Source organism: Corythoichthys intestinalis, chromosome 3 (assembly GCF_030265065.1).
Source record: "Corythoichthys intestinalis isolate RoL2023-P3 chromosome 3, ASM3026506v1, whole genome shotgun sequence".
Classification (NCBI taxonomy): domain Eukaryota; kingdom Metazoa; phylum Chordata; class Actinopteri; order Syngnathiformes; family Syngnathidae; genus Corythoichthys; species Corythoichthys intestinalis.
In genome coordinates, this window is record NC_080397.1 from 17,481,591 (window position 1) to 17,494,391 (window position 12,801).

Sequence of the window (12,801 nt, forward strand, 5' to 3'; positions counted from 1 at the left end):
ATGTATACATTTTATTTAAATAATTGCAATGTAAATTGTTATTTTTCATTATTAGTCCTAGCTGTAGCATTGTCTTGCTTTTATGTTGAGCATTCATCTGAAGATTTATAAAGAATGAACAACTGATTGACTTTGAGAGTCATTTTATTGATTTTATGTGCTACTTTTAGGAAAATAACCTAATGGACATCCAATACATTTAAGTACTTTAAGAATGGGGAAAAAAGCAAGGGGGAGCCTTAAACATCTAAAACTCAGCAACTGATTTTATATAATTTCAGTGACCACATACCAAAACGTGTCTTTAATGTATGTTTGGTGTAGGAAATATTATTTCATTTTATTCAGTGACGTGATTTCTATTTAAAAAAAAATTAAAAATTGAATATGAAAACAAATACAATTTAAAAAGAAAATCATAAATGTGATTCATGGAGGGTTTGTCTAGATTTCAAGACCTTTACAATGACATGGCATAAAACACACACGTGGCAATCGAGGTGACATCCCAAATGAATAGATACGGACTTCAAAAAGGGATAGGGATCAAGTTTTCACTTTTGTTTGACGGTGTTTTAATGGCAGCTTTGAAGCTCGCCTCTTCTCCTTTCTGTGTACGTGAAGCATCACTGAGAGTGACTTATATTCAAACCCCTGCTTAGCATCCCAAAGGCTCCTGGAGACAGCAATCTCCCATTGTCGCACCAGCCTCTGAAAAAATAATTGACATGCACCGGCCGGCTAAGAGAGGCCAAAGGCGTAGGAGTGGAAAAAATTAAAAACCTATTTGGTGCAACAGCAAGATGAACACACGTTGTGACCACTCTTTTTGTGTGTATTATTTCTGAAGTTCAATTAACTCAACTTAGGTCAGCACGGCGCAATCGTGGTATAAGTTAAGAGGATTTGTATTACTGTTTTCTTGTCTTGTCAAATAAAAAAAAATCTTGAGTTTTTATTTCATCTACAGTATATGTATATTCTTTGATTGTTTTCAGTCTTTAAAAAATAAATCTTTAATATTCAATTAAAAAATGTAATTATTATTTTGATCCCTTTTTTTCAGACCTTGTTATTTGAAAGGAGTTCCAACTTTAATACAAGTGTGTCAAATGTGATTTTTCTGAATATTAATACAATAAAAATAAGAGTTGTCCGATTATGACTTTCTAACCGATAACATATCCTGATACAGTATTGTCCAACTCTAAAAAGCCGATACCGATACATGGTTGCACTTACTGTATCATACTATTGTTAATGGAACTGTGATGTCCCACTGGATGCTTTATTAATGATAAATGTAACAACTTCAAGCCAAATAAAATTAAAATTTTGTGGAAAAATAAGAGAACAACAACAACTGAAGTTATAGAAAATAAATGTCTCATATTAATGATATAAATTGAAATGAACCAAAATGTCCATAATTAAATAAAAGGAATAAGTCACAATTAAATCACGTGTACAGTAATTACTTCAAAAAACCACTAGGAGGCGACCATTCATTCATTCATTTTCCATGCCGCTTTTTCCTCACAAAGCATTCCAAATATAGGCAGGCAATCACAGGACAAGCCAATATAACGACAATTCCCAAGATGCATTTTGCTGGTTTTTTTCACAGGTTTTTGTTGTTGTTGTTGTATTTTATTACTTTTGTAGTTTTTTAGTGACTATTTCTTTCTGGTAACACAGTAATTAAATGGAATGAGTTTACAATTCATTATTTTATAATCATTTATTGTTCATGTAATTTTTGCACCATGATCCAACGTGGTCTGCTTAGTTTAATGTTCTAATCGCCAACAAACATTAGTACCATGCAAGGTTGTAACCAACCCTTGTGCAAAGGCAGAAGGCTTCTTTCTCCGTTTTAAAGGCAACATGTATATTGGTCCCAAACCGCTGTTGATATTGATCATATCATTTTATAATGCATCTGTCAGTTGACATTGTCTGACCAATAATATCGTTAATAAAAATGACTACATACAATGATTTATGAATTTGCCCATCGTGAGAAAAGTGGAACAATTTGTGTTCAGGACCCAAAAGTATGTGCACATGTCATTATTCCCTAATCAGCCTCACTGTGCGACAGTATAATTAAACGCCACTAATTAAGGAACAACAGGAAGAGTGTACGTATATGGAAGTGATCCAAGAACACTAAAAATGCAGTAATATGAAGGTTGTTTAATCACATACAGTACAGTGGAAAGCTGTAAATTATTTTACGTTGTCAACATATGGAGCAGTTTCAGACCAGATTTGGTAATTTCCTTGACAAGTTTTGAAAGGAAGGCACCTGTAACTATCTAACACCAATTAGCAGGCTTCCTCACATGTCCTTTAACGTAACTGCATTGCTGTCAATAGCACTGAGAAGTAACCATTCACTGCCTGAAGGGGTGTGACAATATCTCGAAAAGATGATATATCGTGATACTTTGTCGCCCAAAAGGTTATTAATAAGGTACCACCAAGAAAAGATACTGTATATTGTTCTAAGAAAGGCGTCACTGTTTGGAACAAAAAAAAAAACTTCCATTAAAATATGAACTATGTCAGCTCACTGGCTGCCATTAGCGGCGCTAGACTGGATTGGATGTCTTCTGCTGTCAATGGCACTGAAACCAGAGCCTTCACAGCCAGTCTTTTGTGGGCATTTGCAAGTCACTTCCTGTTCATTTTAGGGCATTTACAGGTTACTTGAGAGTGATTTTGAGTCATTTCCTATTCATTTGGGGACATTCTCGTGTCACTTCCTTTTCAGAAACTTAAAATCAACAGGAAGTGACCCGTAAATGCCCCAAAATCAACAGGAAGTGATCGAAAATAAATAGGGAATGACGTGAAATGCCCCAAAATGAACTCATTGCCTGGCATAGGCTACCACTGACGGCCAGACACGTCCAATCCGTTTGAAGTTGGAGGGATGGCAGCGAATTAATCATTCATCAACCCTCCGAGTTCATACAGATTGGATGTTGACTAGTGATAAACCGATTGCAATTCACAGCAGAAGGATGAAAATAGCAATAATGGTTGTATCGCCATATCATGAGATCATTGTTATCGTGAGCCTTGTATCGTAATTGGTATCGTATCGCGAGGAACCCAGAGGTTCCCAGCCCTAACTGCCACCCCTCCTAATTAAATTAGATCAAACATCCATTGCCGTCAATATTGGTTTTTAGGGTTATACTTGAAGAACTAAATACAATGGAACATTTGAATTTTCAATTATGATTGTCAATGTGCTCTTGTTTTCCCATGGAGTGACATTAACTTAATACAAAGTTGTAATAAACAGATCACGGTATCAAATTTGAGTGGAAAATGAAGAATATATCCATAAATCATAGAGGTCAGCGGTATTCTAGTGCCACAAGTGAACCGATAGTGCTGCATAGTTAATCGTGTATTAGTCGTAATTAAGTGCACTTCGAAAAGGTCAGAGGTGCAAATTCTACATGCACTGTTTTAGTGATAAGGACATCATAATGAGCATCTTAATTTTTTTAATCACTGTAACTAATACACACTGTGAAACATAACTGTTTGGAGGTGTATTTGCATGTCTAACTCAGCTAGAAGTGATCCTGTTTCACTGCCACTGGCGAAGATAAATGTCTAATCCTTCTGAACTGAACTTCTGAATCCATGTTCAAATGACGTCTATTGCAATCACTGGCAGCCAGCGAGCTCATCAGAAGTTGGAGTTGTTGTCTCTTTGTGGCTTGTCTGCATGCAAATGGGAAAATCTTTGTCTCACTTATTTCTTAGAAATTATCCCAAATATGTCGAATTGACTTTCCTAAATATGAATTCAGAATAAAGATCTATGTTGTCTATAAATTAATGAAATGAACAAGAATCCTACAAAATATTGGAAAATAAAATCATGGGTCAAAATTAATTCGAACAGATCATGTGACTAGCACCTTAAAGACCCTAACCATACTAACAAAGCATATATCTTGGAAGTTAATTTTATTGCTGACACTTTGTTTCGGGGTCATCAACATGTTATGCCCCTCTCTTCCACAAAAGTCAAACTCAACCTATGAATAGAACGGTTGGCACTGAATTATGTTTCGGTATTACTATCTTCGATCACTGCCAGCCCTGCCAGACAAAATCTATATCTATACTTATAGTATATAAATGGAACTTTGTCTGTGTGCGTGTGTGTGTCTGTGTGTTTGTTCCCTATGGACTCCGATACGGCTGCGCGCATTTGGACGAAATTTTACACATTCGTACTTTATGTGTCTGGGAGTGTTCTTAGATGCATTTGCTCTGTTTAGGGCTCCATTTAGTGCAGGAAATTAATTCAAAACTAAAAAAAATTAGCGTAGAAAATGCCGATTTTCAACTTTTTCACCCACACGAAGCCAGGCCATACTGCTCGATAAATCCATCCAAAAATTAGCATAGAAAATGTGACCTGATTGTGGCGACAGCATCATCTCAGGGTAAAAGATGCATCTCTTGCGATTGCAATGTCGCTGTTGGCTTTTAAACTTTACGGTTGCATGTATAAATTTAATTGTGCTGTGATGATACATTGTGGCTTTGAGTACTCCACAAGATGCTGGATTTTTTTTTTAAAAAAGTACAATTTTCTGGAATTGTACTAATGGATTCATTTTAGCTGGGTATCTTAATCTCTATAAAGGCGAGTTTGTCTGTGGGGCTGTTTGTGTGTTCGTGTTTTATGGACGCCGTAACGGGTCGTCAGATTTTGACCAAATTTTACACAGTTGTACTTTATGTATCTGGGAGTGTTGTTAGATGAGTTTGATCCTGTAGCCCTCCATTTAGTATGGAAAATTAATTCTAAACTCCAAAAATTAGCATAGACAATGCCAATTTTCACTTTTTTACCCACACAACGCCGGGCCATACTGCTCGATAAATTCACCAGCATACATTAAAAAACATCATAGGGATATCCACATTTCGAGGTTTCTTATGTGTCAATTTAACAAACCTTGGTCCCAACTATCCAGCACAAGTATCAAAGTAGCATATCCAGAAACACTGGGCCATACTGCTGTCTGGTAGTGTATACGTATATACTGTTACATATTTAAGAATTTTTTAATTTTTATTTTACAGTAGTATGAAAAAGTATCTGAACCTTTTGAAATTTCTCACATTTCTGCATAAAATCACCATCAAATGTGATCTGATCTTTGTCAAAATCACACAGATGAAAAAACAGTGTCTGCTTTAACTAAAACCACCCAAACATTTATATGTGATCATATTTTAATGGGGATAGTATGCAAACAATGAAAGAAGGGAGGGAAATACAGTGCCTTGCAAAAGTATTCGGCCCCCTTGAATCTTGCAACCTTTCGCCACATTTCAGGCTTCAAACATAAAGATATGAAATTTAATTTTTTTGTCAAGAATCAACAACAAGTGGGACACAATCGTGAAGTGGAAAAACATTTATTGGATAATTTAAACTTTTTTAACAAATAAAAAACTGAAAAGTGGGGCGTGCAATATTATTCGGCCCCTTTACTTTCAGTGCAGCAAACTCACTCCAGAAGTTCAGTAAGGATCTCTGAATGATCCAATGTTGTCCTAAATGACCGATGATGATAAATAGAATTTACCTGTGTGTAATCAAGTCTCCGTATAAATGCACCTGCTCTGTGATAGTCTCAGGGTTCTGTTTAAAGTGCAGAGAGCATTATGAAAACCAAGGAACACACCAGGCAGGTCCGAGATACTGTTGTGGAGAAGTTTAAAGCCGGATTTGGATACAAAAAGATTTCCCAAGCTTTAAACATCTCAAGGAGCACTGTGCAAGCCATCATATTGAAATGGAAGGAGCATCAGACCACTGCAAATCTACCAAGACCCGGCCGTCCTTCCAAACTTTCTTCTCAAACAAGGAGAAAACTGATCAGAGATGCAGCCAAGAGGCCCATGATCACTCTGGATGAACTGCAGAGATCTACAGCTGAGGTGGGAGAGTCTGTCCATAGGACAACAATCAGTCGTACGCTGCACAAATCTGGCCTTTATGGAAGAGTGGCAGGAAGAAAGCCATTTCTCAAAGATATCCATAAAAATTCTCGTTTAAAGTTTGCCACAAGCCACCTGGGAGACACACCAAACATGTGGAAGAAGGTGCTCTGGTCAAATGAAACCAAAATTGAACTTTTTGGCCACAATGCAAAACGATATGTTTGGCGTAAAAGCAACACAGCTCATCACCCTGAACACACCATCCCCACTGTCAAACATGGTGGTGGCAGCATCATGGTTTGGGCCTGCTTTTTTTCAGCAGGGACAGGGAAGATGGTTAAAATTGACGGGAAGATGGATGCAGCCAAATACAGGAACATTCTGGAAGAAAACCTGTTGCTATCTGCACAAGACCTGAGACTAGGACGGAGATTTATCTTCCAACAGGACAATGATCCAAAACATAAAGCCAAATCTACAATGGAATGGTTAAAAAATAAACGTATCCAGGTGTTAGAATGGCCAAGTCAAAGTCCAGACCTGAATCCAATCGAGAATCTGTGGAAAGAGCTGAAGACTGCTGTTCACAAACACTCTCCATCCAACCTCACTGAGCTCGAGCTGTTTTGCAAGGAAGAATGGGCAAGAATGTCAGTCTCTCGATATGCAAAACTGATAGAAACATACCCCAAGCGACTTGCAGCTGTAATTGGAGCAAAAGGTGGCGCTACAAAGTATTAACGCAAGGGGGCCGAATAATATTGCACCCCCTACTTTTCAGTTTTTTATTTGTTAAAAAAGTTTAAATTATCCAATAAATTTTGTTCCACTTCACGATTGTGTCCCACTTGTTGTTGATTCTTGACAAAAAATAAAATTTTATATCTTTATGTTTGAAGCCTGGAATGTGGCGAAAGGTTGCAAGGTTTAAGGGGGCCGAATACTTTTGCAAGGCACTGTAAGTAAGTAAGTCATCAAATTTAATATTTTCTGGCTTTTTTTGTACTTTGGCAGCAATAACTTCAACTAGACGCTTCCTATAGCTGCAGATCAGTCTAGTCTGGCACTTCGATCAGGACTAGTCTTGGCACATTCCTCTCTACAAACCTGCTGTAGTTCAGTCAGATTCCTGAGATGTCTGGCATGAACCGTTGTCTTTAGGTGATGCCACAGCATCTTAATGGGGTTCAAGTCTGGACTTTGACTTTGCCACTCCAGAACATGTATTTTATTCTTCTGAAACCATTCTGAAGTTGATTTACTTCAGTGTTTTGGATCATTGTCTTGTTGCAGCATCCATCCTCTTCTTAGCTTCAACCGTTTGACAGACGGCCTCAAGTTTCCCTGCAAAACATCCCGATAAACTTTTGAATTCATTCTTCCATTAATGATTGCAAGTTGTCCAGGCCCTGAGGCAGCAAAACAGCCCTAAATCATGATGCTCCCTTCCCAATGCTTTTCAGTGGGGATGAGGTGTTGATGTTGGTGAGCTGTTCCATTTTTCCTCCACACATGACGTTGTGTGTTACTCCCAAACAATTCAACTTTGGTTACATCAGTCTACAAAATATTTGCCAAAACCTCTGTGGAGTGTTCAAGTGCCTTTTTGCGAACATTAAACGAGCAACGTTTTTTTTTTTTTTTTTTTTTTTTTTTTTAGACAGCAGTTGCTTCCTCCATGGAGTCCTCCCATGAACACCATTCTTGGCCATAGTTTTACATATAGTTGATATGTGCATGTAGAGACTATGCCAGTGATTTCTGTAAGTCTAGCAGAAACACTAGGGTTCGTTTTTTTTCTTTTTTACCTCTCTGAGTGTTCTGCGCTAAACCATTGGCGTCATCTTTGATGGACAGCCACTCCTTTGGAGAGAAGCAACAGTGCCCAACTCTCTCCATTTGTAGACAACTTCTCTGACTGTCGACTGATGTACATCCAGACTTTTAGAGACGGTTTGAATCCTTTCCCAGCATACAAATCAACAATCCTTGATCACAGGTCTTCAGACACCCATACCTGTCAAGTTGTACGGTTTCGGCGTAATTTGTACACGTGAGCACTGATTTTTAAATGTTCACGCCGTACGTTCAAAATCTGTACGTTTTTTGTGCATTATGTTTTTTTTCTCCGTTCGAATTTTGTCACCGATTCGCCAACGAGACAATGTGTGTTACTATGCGTTACTACGTTGGTTGAATGACGTGAGAAAAGTCAGAGACACGGAGAGAGAAGAATGAGTGTGGAAAGGAGGGAAGAGTCTGGTGACGCTGTTGCAAACGTGATGCTACGCTAGATGGCGCCAATATTTAATGTCTGTAGCCGACAGCCTACAATTTACGCCCACTTGATGCTACACTAGATATCACATGCATTTTGAACTAAGATGCGAAATGACAGACTTGGCGGCGTTAGTAAACAGCCGCCGCAGAAGACTTCTCAGAAAGACTGTTGAAGTGAACCTTCCTAGCGAACCTAAGTAACTTTTTATCTAAAATACTCCTAAATCGGCAAAATCTTGAACTGAATCTTGAAATGATGAAACAGTTTTAAACCTTTCACATGTCGAAAGGAGACAGAAGGGAACTAATGCAAAAACAGGAGCAATCTTAACAACTTTAACGGTTGATTCACAACATTAAATGACTTCCAAACATAGCAAATGTTTTTTTTTTTTAAATGAAAAAAAAAACATGAAAGGTAACACCAGTTACTTTGCTAAGTAACTAAATACTCTTACATTCAGGTAACTGAATTACTAACTCAATTGCTTTTTGGGAGAAGTAATTTGTAACTGTAATGAATTACTTTTTAAATGTAAGATACTAAGATTAACAACAATGGTCATAACGATGCAGTCTGCAGAATGAAAAGCTATGCTGTGACGAAAGCAGAGATTTTATTCTGCCAATTTGTTGCCGAACACAATTTGCCTGCAACTATTGCTGATGACTTCTTAGAATTAGCAAAAGAAATGTTCATTTTATCAATTGACCTTTCTAATTTACCAAACGTTAATTTACTAAAAGTACTAACAAACTACCTTCAAATCAAACTGAATTGCGAGTTGAAGTGCCATGAAGTGCAGCCATCAAAAGACATGATAGAAACTGCCAAAAGTGCTACATACAATTATAACAAAAGTCACTGTTAAAATATAGTAATCATGATGTAGCTGAAGATATTGATTGTTCTTTGACTGCACCAGGTTATACGTGACAATATTAACAATAAATTCATATTACTTTAAAAATTGATTTTTATTTTTGTTTCATATTGTACGCTATATAAAACGTAAGATTAGTCACCAATTTGTAAGGGCATACCTCACTATTTGTAAGATTGCCATTGGCCTCGGGTTGACAGGTATGGACACCTCTTTTGATCGAGCCATGATGCACATCAGACAATGCTTCTCATCAAGACAATTCTTACCAGGTGTACGTTTTATAGAGGGCAGGGCAGCTTTAAACCACTCCTCTGTGACCTGACTTAAATTGTTTGGTAAAAATTGGTTTCAATTGCTCTTTAAGTCTCCTTAGGCAGAGGGTTCACTTACTTATTTTCCCCCTTCTGTCATTATTTGCATGCTATCCTCATTAAACTATGAAAACCTATGAATGTTTGGGTGGATTTAGTTAAAGCAGACACTGTTTTTTCATCTGTGTGATTTTGACAAAGATCAGCTCACATTTGATAGTGATTTTATGCGGAAATATGAGAAATTCCAAAAGGTTCAAATACTTTTTCACACCACTGTACTTGTAAAGTCAATTTTAAAACAAGTACTTTTGTGCTTCTATCTCAGTATATTTTTCTTAGATACTTATCCTCTTACTTCAGTAATTTATTGGCCTCTGTATCTGTATTGTTGCTTCATAAAAAAAAAAAAAAAAAAAGTGAGTACTTTATCGACCACTGCATCTGGCCCTTTAACCAATTGCTATGACTCTGTGATCACATAATAAACGCAATTTAGTTGTTTGAAGTTAACATGAACGGTGCAAGATGTCACTTAACAACAGTTCTATCCGCTTGTTAGTGTTAATCATGGCACCAATACAAAGCAACATCCGAGGTGAGGTTCTCCTCTATCTCACAATCATTTAACTCCGCATCACAAGCGAGCACGTTGGTTTTTATTAGCGTAATAAAGTCAAACTTCATATACGCAAAATCCTCCTGACCTCTGGAACCTCTTACTCTCCTTCAAATTATTCATCACACAGTGAGAATGCTTATTCCACATCCTGTATTTACCAGTCAATTATTATGGAACATTATTTTTTAATATTAAGGTTCACTGTGTTGCAGAAGTGGGATCTCATATTGAGAAATATGTTTTGATTAGACTAATCACCAGAGGGATTTCTAGATTAGGTGAAGAATAAGCAGCATTTGCAATCTACATGAAAATGAAAGCTTATTTTGATGTTTCTTTCTGGAAACACTAAATAAATACAATAATTGGACCCATGACCCAATGAATGGTACAGCATGTTTTGTGATAGGGTTTTCAGGTTAACCCTTACATCCAGACGTGAACATATTATCCATGCTATCGTCACTCCACTGGCTTCCAGTTAATTTTAGAATTGATATTGAACCGTTATAGGACACTCATTTATCTCATTGGCTGCCATTGACGACACAAAAAGTCCCATCCAGTTTAAATGAATTGAATGTCCATTGTTGTCACTGGAAGGGAATGAGTTAAATACCTAAAAATTCATTTTATAATCCTACTTTTAATTATTATTGTGGTCCAAAACAAGAGTGCATTTCTGTTTTTATTCATTTTATATTTTCTTAATCATTTTTTTGTTTTTATTAACTTTCTTGGAATTGAATTGAAATCTGGCGTCCATATACAGTACGTATGTAGAGATCAAATGTTGGTTCATGTAGCTCACACCTGTATACCAAATGTATACACTGATCCCTCGCTACTTCGCGGCTCAACTTTCCGGTCTTTGGTGCATCGTGGATTTTGTAAAAATGTCATATCATTATAAAAAAAGAGTTCTAAAAACATATTTCTGTAAACTTTATTTACAGCTATCAACATCTATGTATTTCTTTACACTTATACACCCATACCCGTACATTTACCCCCACATGAGAGAGAGTGAGAGAATTAATGTACAGGACGTATTATTTACACATTATTTTATGTATGATATTTATATTATTAATATTTTATTGACGTTTCAAACTACTATTTAATGTTCTGATTATAACATATGCATTTATAGGGTTTTATATACTTATTGATATTATATAAGCACAAAAAAATTAATGTTAAAAATGGGGTGGCGGTGGGGGGATTTGACACTACTTCACAGTTTGTCATTTTATACGGTCCATAATGGTCCCCATGAACAGCGATAAGCGACGGATCACTGTATCTCAAATATAATATTGTGGCCTACATAGGGTTGCCAACCGTCCATTGAAATTGGAATCGTCCAATATTCAGAAACAAACGTACAAGGGACGTGCTTTGTCCCGTATGATCATGAATATCGAAAATAGTGTTTTATTTGTAGAACGAACGAATACTAGAATGGTGCCATTCAAGAATATGTTGGTGAGTGCATAACCCCGCGTCTCCTGCTTTCTGACTAATGAAGTGACTGAATCTTGACAATCCCGCTCATCTCATTGGTCGAGGAGGTCTGTGGCTTGAACACATCTACAGGACTGTCTCAGGAAATTAGAATATTGTGATAAAGTTCTTTACTCTCTGTAATGCAATTAAAAAAACAAAAATGTCATACATTCTGGATTCATTACACATCAACTGAACTATTTCAAGCCTTTTATTATTTGAATATTGCTGATTTTGGCTTACAGCTTAAGAAACCTCAAAAATCCTATATCAAAAAATTAGAATACTTCCTCAGACCAAGTAAAAAAATAATTTTATAACAGCAAAACTAAATCAAACATTTGAAAATGTCCATTGATGCACTCAGTACTTGGTTGGGAATCCTTTTGCACGGATTACTGCATCAATCCGGCGTGGCATGGAGGCAATCAGCCTGTGGCATTGCTGAGGTGTTATTGATGCCCAGGATGCTTCGATAGCGGCCTTCAGCTCATTTGCATTTGTAGGTCTGGTGTCTTTCATCTTCTTCTTAACTATACCCCACAAATTCTCGATGGGGTTCAGGTCAGGGGAATTAGCAGGCCAATCAAGGACAGTGATGCCATGGTCAGTGCACCAGTTACTGGTGGTTTTGGCACTGTGGGCAGGTGCCAGATCATGCTGGAAAATGAAATCCTCATCTCCATAGAGCTTTTCAGCAGATGGAAGCATGTAGTGCTCTAAAATCTCTTGGTACACAGTTGCATTTACTCTGGACTTGATGAAACACAGTGGACCAACACCAGCAGCTGACATGGCTCCCCAAACCATTGCTGACTGTGGGAACTTCACACTGGATTTCAAGCAACTTGGATTTTGCTCCTCTCCAGCCTTTCTCCAGACTCTGGCGCCTTGACTTCCAAATGAAATGCAAAACTTGCTTTCGTCTGAAAAGAGGACTTTGGACCACTCTGCAACTGTCCAGTGCTTCTTCTCCATAGCCCAAGTCAGACGCTTCTTCCGTTGTCTTGAGTTCAGAAGTGGCTTGACCATGGGAATACGGCTATTGTAGCCCATTTCCCGGACACGTCTGTGAACTGTGGCTTTTGATACCTGGACTCCAGCTTCAGCCCACTGTCTTTGAAGCTCCCCCAAATTCTGGAAGCGGCTTTTCTTCACAATTTTGTTAAGGCTGCGGTCATGTCTCTTGGTTGTG